The 12416-nt window shown below is 41.9% G+C and overlaps 1 long non-coding RNA gene across 1 annotated transcript; it reads left to right on the forward strand.

Moving 5' to 3' along the window:
• Nucleotides 1-3305: 3305 nt before the first annotated feature.
• Nucleotides 3306-11389, forward strand: LOC133564939 (uncharacterized). Its single transcript, XR_009809378.1, has 3 exons — nt 3306-3355; nt 5142-5270; nt 10933-11389. It is a non-coding gene; the product is annotated as an uncharacterized LOC133564939 (long non-coding RNA).
• The last annotated feature ends 1027 nt before the right edge of the window (nt 11390-12416 follow it).

Here is a 12416-nt window from a genome sequence, read left to right on the forward strand (position 1 = left end):
AGAAACAAAGATCGACAACCTGACACTGAAGTTTGTTCAGCAAGCATTAATAAATGAAGAGCAAAAGCGAGTGAATGCTAATGATTCCAGTGGTGCTACGTCAGTTTCACTAATGATTCCAGTGGTGCTACGTCAGGTGGTGGTTCAGCCATGTCATCACAATTTCGGGGAAATATACAGGATAGCTCCAAGACAGTGGGAGCAGCAGACAAAAGCACATGGAGATGTTACAAATGTGGTAGAGAAGGCCATATCAAGCACCATTATCCAACCATGAAAAATAAACCACAAAAGAAAATCCACAATGTGTGAGGATTAAGAATATTCCTCTGAAAGTGTCTTTGTGGTCAGGGATGCAAACAGAGGCAGACCACAACAGGCTGAATGGTTAATTGATTCTGGAGCATCAAAACACATCACGTGTGATAAAGAAATTCTTCAAGAATACTAGCAGTTCACAAGACCACGGTCTGTGAAACTGGGTGACGGCAGGGTGGTTGAAGCCCTATGAATTGGAAATGTCAACCTGAAAATGACTTTCAAATTAAGTGATGGAAAAAATGTATAATGTGCTGTAACTTCCAAAGCTGTCTGGGAATTTATTCTCAGTGGGAGCTGCTACCAAGAAAGGGAATACAGTGCAGTTCAGAAAGTCTTGTTGCTCCATACGTGGAAAAAGTGGAACACTTTAAAGAATGGGAACACTAAGAGCTGATGGATTGAATCAGCTGGATATTGTAGGAAGTGAAACTGTATGTCACAGTGCTTCTGTAGCGGCCAGCCTGTGGCACCAGCACCTTGGTCACACTACCAAGCTTAAGGAACTCAACGATCTGGTGAAAAGAGTGAACTTTACTGCAGAAAAAGAGATTCCATTCTGTGAAGGATGTATGGAAGGCAAGTTGGCTAAGAAGCCATTCAAGTCGATTGGAGGAATCCGTTCCAAACGCAAGATGCAGCTGATTGACAGTGATGTCTGTGGTCCCATGCAGACTGAATTTATAGGTGGAGCAAAATATTTTGTGACTTTCATTGATGATTTCTCAAAATGCTCCAAGGTATACTTCATGAAACATGAACATTTTTGCTAAGCAAATTCAAGGAAATTGAGAGAACTTTTTCAAATGAGTCTGGTCTGAGCATCACAAGGCTGAGGACATATAATGGTGGTGAGTATACATCAAAGAAGTTTCAAGAATATTTGAAGCAAAATGGTGTTGCAGAAAGAAAACACAAGACATTAGTTGAAGCAGCCAGAAGCATGCTGTGTCACATGCAAAGTTGTCAAAGATGTTCTGGGCAGAGGCTGTTGCCACCACAGCTTACATACAGAACAGGCTGCCCACAGCTGTTCTGAAGGAAGAGACACCTTATGAGAAATGGTGTGGAAAGAAACCTGACATGAGTCACATGAAGGTGTTTGGCTGTATTTCTTATGCAGATATACCAGATGAAGAAAGAAGGAAACTGGACCAAAAGGCTGTGAAGCTTCGTTTTGTGGGATATGCCAACAACCCCAAGGGATATCGCCTGTATGATGAAGAGAAGAGGAGGAATCGATGATTCCAACTTCCGCCGGAAGCAGGAAATGAAAGTATTCTGTTCAGAGAACGAGATAACCATACAAGCAGATGAGAATGAAACACAACATGATGAAGTCACAGTTGACAGAACTGTCAAAACAAGTGGCACAATCAGAAATGCTCCAAGGAGATTTGGATATGATAAGTTTGTCGATATAGTGACTGTTGATCATCATGCCAATAGGAGAGTCCTAATGCTAAAGAATGGCAGGAGGCGGCTGACTTGGAATATGAGTCACTGCTGGAATTTGAGACGTGGGTCTTGGTGAATTTACCAAGAGAAAAAAAGGCATGTAGGATCGAGATGGTGTTTAGAGTCAATCATCATAGTGATGGAAGAGTGGAGAAATAAAAGTGCAGGCTCGTTGCCAAGGGCTACTCACAGTTGTATAGTGCGGACAATGATGAAACATTTTCACCTGTGGTACGTTTCAGTTCTATTCATACATTATTGTCCTTTGCCATTCAAAACAATCTACATGTACAAAAGATAGATGATGTATCTGCATTCCTTAATGGGCACCTGGAAGAAGAAAACTACAGGAAGCAGCCAAAGGGCTACATCAAATCAGGGCAGTAACATCTGGTGTGCAAACTGAAAAAAATCCATCTATGGATTGAAGCCGTCTCCTCGTTGTTAGAGCAAGGCTTTCACAGAGTTCATGATGGAAATCGGATTCAAGCAGAGCACATCAGACCCCTGTGTGTTCGTGAGATCAAGAAAAGAGCTGAAGATACTCGCAGTTTACATCGATTATTTGATACTGATAACAGAGTCAGCTGAGAGCATGAACAAACTCAAAGTGGCTCTAAAGGAGCGCTACAAGATGAAAGACATGGGAGTGCTGTCCTATGTCCTGGGCATCTCTGTGAGCCGAAATAAAGACAAGAACAGTGTAATTCTTACTCAGAAGCATTACATTGAAACCATACTTCAGAAAAATGGAATGGATAATGCAAATCCTGTGGCAACTCCAACTGATGCCAATGTTAAATTGAGAAAGAGTGATAGTGTCAGTAAGCAAGTAGACCAGCATACCTATTAGTCAATTGTGGGAAGTCTACTGCTGCAATGGCCACACAACCAGACATAGCTCAAGCAGTGAGTACTGTGTTAAATTTCAACGTCATTGAAAAAAATAAGTGGGAGTGTTGTAATGCAGTAGTTTTTCCCAATAGATGGCACTGTTGTACTGTTGATTCATTCAATCTCTGTTGATTGCTTGTAAAAAATAGATGCACTTGCTATAATACCTGTGTGCGTGCCAGTCAATAAAAACTCTGCCAAAGAACAAAACCAACTTTTCTTTCCTATTTGTACCTGTTTTTGAGTATTTAGGATCTGCATAAGTCATGAAAATTTGAAATCAAACCATTGGGGCATTGCAGAGATATTTCATAAACAATTTTGCCTTCGGCATACTTCCCCCAAGCGAGCTGTTTGGAATTCGCCCAGTTTGTGACATTATTCCCATTGGTGATGCCAGCATATTTCTGCATATATGATAACGTTTTACCTGAAGATTTGCTTGAGTCCACCATTGTAGTCCAACGTTGTAGTCAATAAGTTCCTTCGTTTTCTTTATCCTCTTGTGGTTAACCAAAGGAAGTAATACGCGGCGGTGATGTCGGAGCTTTATAAAATGGGTCTCAAACCAGCACTGCTGTTCCCGGCGCGGCTCCGTATTACCAAGGCGGACGGCACCCGCACCGAGTTCAGCTCTGTGGAGGAAGCGGAGAAGTTTGCTGAGGACTCTAAAAACTCATGACTGGTTAGTTTTCATACCTTAATGTGATAATGCCTCAGTTTCAAGAGGTAAATATTGTTACGTGTTATACACAGACTGTTCTCTTTACCTCTGCCATATGTTTACTGTTTTGACAAGGGCATGCTTTAAAATTGTACTTTATGTTCGTGTTGAGAGTATACAAAGTATTTTTTTTTTTATTATTGGTGGGTTTTATTTTACTTCTGAGTAAGTGGGATGGGAGAATTTAGATGGGTACACTAGTTATGGAAGTAAAACAGTTAGTTAGGGTAGGTGTGCTGCATGTTCCAGCAGCTAGCGTCACCTGGTGGTTGGGGGGGTGGGTACCTTGTTTCACTGTCTCTGTAGGCGGACCAATGTATTGGATAACAAAATGTTGTGTTGATCTTTTTTCTCAGTCTTTCTTTTTACTTTTTGTTACAAAACCAATACATCTGTGCCTTTAATACATTATAAACATATTGTTAATGAGTATTTATTTTAACCTATCAATTTTTAATTCCACTAATGAATAGCTCAGTTAATGTAGTAACATGGAATGTTAAAGGCTTAAACCATCCAGTCAAGAGGAAGAAGGCCCTTACACACCTGAGGAATCTAAGTGCAGGAATAGCATTTATTCAAGAAACTCATCTAAAAAATTCAGACAATGCTCAGTTGAAATGTGGATGGATGGGGCAGCTCTTTCATTCAACCTTTCAAGGTAAAGCGAGAGGTGTTGCAATACTGATAAATAAGAGTGTCTCGTTCACACCATCCGCAATTGTAGCTGACTCTAATGGACGATATGTTTTAGTAACTGGTAAACTTTATATTCGTAATGTTATTTTGGCCAACATATATGCTCCTAACTGTGATGACCCGCAATTTTTTTCTCGTGTCATTAATCAGCTCCCTTGTTTAAACTCCAATTTGCTGATCATGGGAGGGGATTTTAATTTTTGTTTGGACCCCGGGATGGATCGGTCATCTCTTAGGCCAGGATATGCAACACTTAAATCAGTTTCTTACGGCATCTCAGATATCTGCCGTTTCTTACACCCGAAAGACAAACAATACTCTTTCTTTTCCTGCGCTCATCAAACATATAGTAGAATTGATTATTTTTTTATTGATAATAAATTAATTACAGAGGTTTAGACATGTGAATATTACCCAATAGTAATATCCGACCCTGCTCCTCTTTTAATTAAATTTAACTTTCCTGACGTTAATATGCCCAGACGATTGTGGAGATTTAATCCTCTTCTGCTATCAGATGAAAACTTTCTGGAATTCATGTCTGACCAAATCTCTCTGTTTTTCGATATTAACATGACGCCAGATGTCTCCATAGCGACTGTCTGGGAAGCCCTTAAAGCATATCTCAGGGGCCAGATAATATCATTTACGGCCCAAAAAATTAAGGATTCAAAGTCAAAACAAGTGGAATTGGAAAAACAAATAGCTGATATAGATAAGGAACATTCACAAACTCCTTCTCCAGATTTGTACAAAGAACGTTTAAAACTAAAAACAGAATATGACATACTTACTTCGCACACTATTGAAAATCTGCTGTTAAAAAATCTGAGTAACATTTATGAGCACGGTGACAAAGCAGGGGAGGTTCTGGCAAAACAGCTTAAGGGGGCCAGGGCCAAGCAAGTAATTAAGGGGGTGAAATCGCAGGATGGCGAGATTGTCTCTGACCCGTTAGGAATAAATGAGGCATTTCAAAGTTATTATTACAATCTTTTTAGCCCGAATAATTCTTGTGACCCCTCCTTTGCATCTAACTTCTTTAGAGATCTGCCTATTCCAACTTTGTCTCCAGATCAGGTCACGACCTTGGACGCACCAATGCAGATGCAGGAGATTGTGGAGGCCATTAAATCATTACAACCCAGAAAATCGCCGGGCCCTGATGGCCTGCCGAGTGAGTTTTACGCAGCATTCTCTAAACAATTAACACCTGTATATGCAGCGGTATGCGTGGACTCCTAAACAAAGGCACTCTCCCAGACACACTAAATCAAGCTTGTATAACGCTGCTCCCGAAAAAAGACAAAGATCCCCTAGATTGTGCTTCTTACAGGCCAATTTCACTCTTGAACTGTGATTACAAAATTTTGTCCAAGATATTAACCCACCGCCTGGAAAGCGTTTTGCCATATATTATATCCCCAGACCAGACCGGCTTTGTTAAAGACAGGCGATCTTTCTTTAATGTCCGTCGGTTGTTTAATATTATATCAATCAATCAATCAATCAATGTTTACTTATATAGCCCTAAATCACTAGTGTCTCAAAGGGCTGCACAAACCACCACGACATCCTCGGTAGGCCCACATAAGGGCAAGGACAACTCACACCCAGTGGGACGTCGGTGACAATAATGACTATGAGAACCTTAGAGAGGAGGAAAGCAATGGATGTCGAGCGGGTCTAACATGATACTGTGAAAGTTCAATCCACAATGGATCCAACACAGTCGCAAGAGTCCAGTCCAAAGCGGGTCCAACTCAGCAGAGAGAGTCCCGTTCACAGCGGAGCCACCAGGAAACCATCCCAAGCGGAGGCGGATCAGCAGCGCAGAGATGTCCCCAGCCGATACACAGGCAAGCAGTACATGGCCACCGGATCGGATCGGACCGGACCCCTTCCACAAGGGAGAGTGGGACATAGAAGAAAAAGAAAAGAAACAGCAGATCAACTGGTCTAAAAAGGGAGTCTATTTAAAGGCTACAGTATACAAATGAGTTTTAAGGTGAGACTTAAATGCTTCTACTGAGGTGGCATCTCGAACTGTTACCGGGAGGGCATTCCAGAGTACTGGAGCCCGAACGGAAAACGCTCTATAGCCCGCAGACTTTTTTTGGGCTTTGGGAATCACTAATAAGCCGGAGTCCTTTGAACGCAGATTTCTTGCCGGGACATATGGTACAATACAATCGGCAAGATAGGATGGAGCTAGACCGTGTAGTATTTTATACGTAAGTAGTAAAACCTTAAAGTCACATCTTAAGTGCACAGGAAGCCAGTGCAGGTGAGCCAGTACAGGCGTAATGTGATCAAACTTTCTTGTTCTTGTCAAAAGTCTAGCAGCCGCATTTTGTACCAGCTGTAATCTTTTAATGCTAGACATGGGGAGACCCGAAAATAATACGTTACAGTAGTCGAGGCGAGACGTAACAAACGCATGGATAATGATCTCAGCGTCTTTAGTGGACAGAATGGAGCGAATTTTAGCGATATTACGGAGATGAAAGAAGGCCGTTTTAGTAACGCTTTTAATGTGTGCCTCAAAGGAGAGAGTTGGGTCGAAGATAATACCCAGATTCTTTACCGTGTCGCCTTGTTTAATTGTTTGGTTGTCAAATGTTAGAGTTGTATTATTAAATAGAGTTCGGTGTCTAGCAGGACCGATAATCAGCATTTCCGTTTTTTTGGCGTTGAGTTGCAAAAAGTTAGCGGACATCCATTGTTTAATTTCATTAAGACACGCCTCCAGCTGACTACAATCCGGCGTGTTGGTCAGCTTTAGGGGCATGTAGAGTTGGGTGTCATCAGCATAACAGTGAAAGCTAACACCGTATTTGCGTATGATGTCACCTAGCGGCAGCATGTAGATGCTGAAGAGTGCAGGGCCAAGGACCGAACCCTGGGGAACTCCACACGTTACCTTAACGTAGTCCGAGGTCACATTGTTATGGGAGACACACTGCATCCTATCAGTAAGATAAGAGTTAAACCAAGACAGGGCTAAGTCTGACATACCGATTCGTGTTTTGATACGTTCTAATAAAATATTATGATCGACGGTATCGAAAGCAGCGCTAAGATCGAGGAGCAGCAACATAGATGACGCATCAGAATCCATCGTTAGCAATAGATCATTAGTCATTTTTGCGAGGGCTGTCTCCGTCGAGTGATTTGCCCTGAAACCGGATTGAAAGGTTTCACATAGATTGTTAGACGCTAAGTGTTCATTTAACTGCTCCGCAACAATTTTTTCGAGGATTTTTGAAATGAAGGGAAGGTGAGACACCGGTCGGTAGTTTACCATGAGGTCAGGATCGAGGTTAGGTCTTTTAAGGAGAGGATGAATAACCGCTTTTTTGAATGCTAGGGGAACAGTGCCCGAGGAAAGTGATAAGTTTATAATATTTAGCACTGATGGACCTAATAATACAAAGAGCTCCTTGATCAGTTTCCCAGGAAGAGGGTCAAGTAAACATGTTGTTTGTTTTATTCCATTTACACGTTGTAACAATTCCTCTAATGTTATTTCCTCAAAACGAGAGAAACTATTTTGGAGGGCAGTATCCGCCGTATATACAATCGTGTCAGTGTTAATAGAACCCCGTTGTAGCTGGGACGCATTGTCTTTAATCTCCTTTCTAATGACTTCAATTTTCTTACTAAAGAATTGCATAAAGTCATCAGCTGAGTGGGTGGAGCTACTGGAAGGAGTCCCTTGTTGGGTTAGCGATGCTACCGTACTAAACAAAAATTTAGGATCGTTTTTATTACGGTGGATGAGATTTGAGTAATAATTAGCTTTAGCTAAAGTAAGCATGCGTTTATAAGTTATTAAACCATCACTAAATGCTTGATGGTGCACCTCAAGTTTAGTCGTGCGCCATTTGCGTTCCAGCTTTCTGCATAATAATTTCTGAGCTCTAGTTTCTTCTGTAAACCACGGGGTGCGCTTTTTTGGAGCCTTTTTTAACTTTAGCGGTGCTATGTTATCAATGGTTTCGCGCAGGGCGTCGTTAAAATTGTTAGTGAGGTTATCAATAGAGCCCACAAACTTTGGGAATGGTGCCATTACCGAGGGCAGTAGGTCAGCAAGAGTTGTCGTTGTGGCCGTATTAATGTTGCGGCTGCTATAGCAGTTATTATTATTATTAGTTTGACGAACATGCGTCTGAACCTCGAATTTTATAAGGTAATGATCGGACAATACTTTAGTATACGGGAGTATCGTAACTTTGGAAGCGGTGATCCCCTTGACAAGCACTAGGTCTATCGTATTACCGTTGCGATGCGTGGGTTCATTTATTATTTGTGTGAGACCACAGCTATCAATTATACTCTGGAGCGCTACGCACGGTGGGTCCGATGGGGTATTCATGTGGATATTAAAGTCCCCCATTATGATTATATTATCGGCGTGTGTCACTAGATCAGCAACGAACTCTGAGAATTAATTGATAAAGTCCGAACAGGGCCCTGGGGGGCGGTAGATAACAGCCAGGTGTAGAGGCAGCGGTGTGACAGACCTCATAGTAAGCACCTCAAACGATTTATATTTATTATTTATGTTAGGACTAAGGTTAAAGTTTTCGTTGTATATTAGTGCGACCCCCCCACCCCTTTTAAGCGGACGGGCAATATGCGCATGTGTAAAGTTAGGAGGACATGCCTCATTTAGCGCAAAAAAGTCGTTTGGTTTAAGCCAGGTTTCGCTGAGACCGATGACGTTAAGATTGTTGTCTCTGATAATATCATTAACTAACAACGTTTTGGGAGACAATGATCTTATGTTTAAAAAACCTACATTATAGGTAGTGGGCTGTTTTAGGGAATTTTTGATCAAATTATCCGTAGTAGCAATATTAATAATGTTGTGTTTATTATGCCCAGTGCATTCAGTATAATTACGACCATATCTAGGAATTGATACGACGGGAATGTTCCGATTGTTTGATTGTTGCTTTGATAAACTGCACGCATCATGGTTAGCCTCCTCAGTAACGGGGATTTTCCGATTGTTTGTTTGTTGCTTTGATAAACTGCACGCATCATAGTTAGCCACCTCAGTAAAACACATGTCCAACTCTGAAACACTCAAAGTAGAAAAAACTTGTTCTAATTTAACAGACTCCTTACCCAGACCAGTAGTCTCGCACTTTCCATCTAAATCCGTCTTCAGGGTGGAGGGAAGTGGTGTACTGTGGGGATTAGCCTTCTGCTTTGTTTTTAGCCCCGCTCGACATCCGCGTTTCCGATCACACCGCTGGCGTCTGCTCCGTAGACGGCCCCCGCTGCTACTAGACTCCCCTGCTTCACAGGCCGCTGGATGTAGCCGCCGATGTATCCCCATGCTAGTTAGCATGTTTAGCACGCCCGCGTCTATCAGTCCAAAACGGCCCAATATGTCCATATCCAGAAGTGTCTGGCGGTCGTACGTGATCACGGAGTGACCACGATGCGAGCCAGCCATGAAGTATGCAGAACTGTCCGGCATTTCCGCCAAATGTTCCATCTTTAGCAAGAGCACCGCAGTGTCGCAGCCCGTCCGGGCGCCGCCATATACAATCCATGTCAAACTGACTCTGAATGCCTTCTCGCCATTGACGCAGAGAAGGCATTCGACAGAGTGGAATGGTGTCACCTGTTTGAGACTCTGCGTAGATTTGGGTTCGGTGATATATTCATTTCATGGGTCAGATTATTGTATGCTTGCCCTTCGGCAATGGTACTGACGAATAACCATTATTCAAAAATCTTCAGACTGCATCGTGGCACCCGTCAGGGATGTCCACTTAGCCCTCTTCTCTTTGCCGTAGCTATTGAGCAGCTAGCCATAGCAATAAGAAATAACCACCCTATACATGGCATTACAAGGTTCGGCACAGAGCATAAGTTGTCATTATACGCTGATGATCTGTTATTATTTGTGTCCAAAGCTGAGACTACTATTCCCCTTATTCTGGACCTCCTCGCAAAATTTGGAGAAATCTCAGGGTATAAACTGAACCCACAGAAGAGTGAAATACTCCCACTGAATATGACCACCATAACACTACAAAACACGACAGTACCCTTTAAATTGGCCCTTAATAGCATTGTCTACCTTGGGATCACTGTAACAAGGAATGTTTGTGAACTCTTTAAAAATAACTTTAATACACTAAAACACAAAGTTCAACAGGACTTAGACAGTCATTTCTTCCACTCTCGCTGGTAGGGAGAGTGAATGTAGTCAAAATGGCGGTGTTACCCAAGTATTTATATCTCTTTCAGAACCTCCCTGTATTCATTTACAATGCTTATTTTAAAAAGCTAGACTCAATGATATCATATTTTATCTGGAACAACAAGAAACCCTGTTTGCGTAAAGAACACTTGCAGAAGCTAAAGCAGGATGGTGGCCTTGCACTCCCAATTTTTCGGAAAAATTACTGGGCGACTAATCTTTGTGTTCTATCCTTTTGGTCACATCCTCACTTGGATTCTAGCGTACCAGCGTGGGTGGAAATGGAGAAACTTTCATGTAGCCCCTCGTCCCTGTCTGCTTTAATTGGTGCGGCAGTTCCACTTCCTCCAAACACAAAACTCAATAAACCTATCGTTCATAACTCCATTGGAATATACACACAATTTAGAAAACATTTTAGACTCCATGTTAGGAGTTTCTCCAGCCCAATAGCATCAAACACATTCTTCCCTCTATCACTGCTGGATGCTACATTTAGGTTGTGGGAAAGGCAGGGGCTGAAAACGTTCCAAGATCTTTATATTGGAAATGTTTTTGCTTCCTTTAAACAATTATCTGTTAAATATAAATTACCACACTCTCATTTTTTCAGATACTTACAAGTAAGGCACTTTGTGTCTGCCTCCATCCAGGGGTTCCCTGCCAAACCTCCTGATAATGTCATAGACGAGGTAATATCTTTTAACACAACCAAAAAAAAAGCCATTTCTGTAATGTTACGCTTGATATCTGGTTTGGGCTCTCCCTTCATGTCGGCTATCAAAGAGGCTTGGGAACACGATCTCAAAGTTCGTATCGCTGAAGCAGAATGGACTAAAGTTCTAAAACAAATTAATTCATCCTCCATGTGTGCGAGGCACGCTCTAATTCAGTTTAAAGTGGTACACAGAGCTCATATTCGTAAATCTAAGCTTTCCAAAATGTACCCTGATATTGATCCAACATGTGACAAATGTAAAGCCGATGAAGCCACTTTAATACACATGCTGTGGACCTGTCCCAAAATAAAGAAATATTGGGAAGGTATATGTGAAGCACTCTCTTGTGTACTCCGGTTTAACATGACATTGAATCCTCTTTTGCTGCTTTTTGGAGTCACTGGGGATGGGTCAGGATTACCTGTCGGTGGTCGAAGGCTCATTGCCTTTTCAACCTTATTAGCGCGCCGCTTGATCCTCTTGAAATGGAAGGAAGCTGCCCCACCCACAGTTTCACACTGGGTAAAAGACGTTTTATATCATCTCAAACTAGAGAAAATTAGACTTGTGATGAGGGGTTCTGAAAGGAAGTTTTATCGGGTGTGGAGGTGTTTTCTGACCTTTTTTGACCAACCATCAACAAAGGTACAACAGTGATTTTTATTTTTTTAACAGTATTCTGGTTGGTTTACATACAGAAGGTCTACGTACAGTATATTTATGTTTTATGTCATTACTGTATAAGTGACAGTCTAAGCAAGGTTTAGTATTTTTTTTTTTTTTCGTCTTCCTTTTTGGGGTGGATGTTTGTTCTTTCTCTTCTATGTATAAGTATTGTTATTTCTATTTTAGCTTTATTTGATTTGATTTAATTTTTCTCTCTTTGAAAAAAAAAAAGTTTATTGCTGTTTTTCTGTTCCGTTCATCTCTGTCTAAAACTTAATAAAAAAAATCAAACACTAAGAAGGAACATATGCATTATACAGTCTGATGGCTGTCGGTATGAAGGACCTCCTGTGTCGTTCCATGTTACATTTTGGGAGTCTGAGCCTTCCACTGAACGTGCTCATTTTCTCCGCAAGGTCCGAGGGTAGTGGGTGGGAGGTGTTGTCCATAATGGCTAGGAGTTTTGCTGGACTTCTCCTCTCTGACAACACCGCCAGAGAGTCCAGCTCCACTCCCACCACGTTACTGGCCTTCTCTACCAACTTGTCCAGTCTGTTTGCGTCCCTCACTCTCTGCCCGCTGCCCCAGCAAGCCCGGCATACAAAAATAAGCGCTCGCCACCACCGACTCGTAGAACATCTTCAACATCTTTGTACAGACGTTGAAGGATCCTAGCCTCCTGAGGAAGTAGGGGCGGCTCTGTCCTTTCTTG

Source organism: Nerophis ophidion, linkage group LG13 (assembly GCF_033978795.1).
Source record: "Nerophis ophidion isolate RoL-2023_Sa linkage group LG13, RoL_Noph_v1.0, whole genome shotgun sequence".
Taxonomy (NCBI): Eukaryota; Metazoa; Chordata; class Actinopteri; order Syngnathiformes; family Syngnathidae; genus Nerophis; species Nerophis ophidion.